This window comes from Aegilops tauschii, chromosome 7 (assembly GCF_002575655.3).
Source record: "Aegilops tauschii subsp. strangulata cultivar AL8/78 chromosome 7, Aet v6.0, whole genome shotgun sequence".
NCBI lineage: Eukaryota > Viridiplantae > Streptophyta > Magnoliopsida > Poales > Poaceae > Aegilops > Aegilops tauschii.
This window is the reverse complement of record NC_053041.3, coordinates 169488332-169489668: the sequence shown is the minus strand read 5'-3', so window position 1 is coordinate 169489668 and position 1337 is coordinate 169488332.

Below are 1337 nucleotides of genomic sequence, written 5' to 3'. Positions count from 1 at the left end.
ATACCCCGACCCCGACACCACACCCCGACCCCGACACGACACCCTGACTCCGACACCACACCCCGACACCCCGACCCCGACACGACACCCCGACACTCGACCCCCCGACCCCCTGACCCCCTGACCCCGACACCCCGACCCCGACACCACACCCCGACACCCGACACCCGACCCCCTGACCCCCTGACCCCCCAACCCCGACACCACACCCCGACTCCACCCCGACACCCGACCCCCTAACCCCCTGACCCCGACACGACACCCCGACCCCGAAACAGCACCCCGACCCCGACACAGCACCCCGACACCGACACGACACCCCGACCCCCGACACCTCCCGAAAAGGTGTTCTTTGGCCTTGCAGAGGCCGACGGGGTCATATATTTGTGAATTATTAGTTAGGTCATATATTTTTTGATTTTGTTATGAAAACATCATATATAATTGTGTTGATCGGGTAGATTTAAATGTGCAGTTGTTTCATCGCTGCGAGGTTTGGTGGTCGACGACCTCGCCGTGCGTTTGACGAGCTCTGCCCCTTCGTTCGTGGGTGAGCACAAATGACATGTCCTCCTCCGCCGTTAATTATTTGCTCAGTTCCGGTGTTCGTGCTGATGAAACTTGATAGCTAGCTATATATGTGTCTTGAATCATCAGTATGCGTAACCAATATGTGTCTCCCATTCGAAAGCGTCATAGTTATAAATATGCATGCATTTGCATATTTATAACCTTGATTCTTTCGAATTGTCCAACGCTATCCATGGACAGCCCGAGTATGTTTAGATTGGGTTCGTTTTCCCATATGCTTTGCTCCGGATCTAACGCATAAGTTTCGTCAGTGCCTCCCCTGTTGTTCTCCGGGTACACATCCTCTCTGTTTATTGCAGAGACGTGTATCAGGAGAACAGCGGGGAGGTGCTGCCGAAATTTTGCGTAGGATCCGGAGCATAGCATGGGAAAATGAACCCAATTTAAACAAACTCGGGTGGGATTAGGACCTATCATTACCTATTAGAGTGTAGGTTGCATGGACGTAATAAAATTGACAAAGTAGATCAACTGATGAATACATACATGGTGAATTATATATATATATATATATTTGTTGTGTGTCTAGTAGCTCTGAAAGTCAAGATGAGTGATCGTGCGTGGATGTACACCGGTCACACTGGTCAGAACAAATGGAGCACTGAATGGTTCACAAAAACCAAGGGGTTTGTGCAAGCCACATTTGCAAATGGCCAGAGGAAAACCTGGTGCCCCTGCTTACGGTGCGACAATTGGGAAAAGAGGACAGAGGCTGAAATGGGCAAACACCTGCAGAAGAGTGGTTT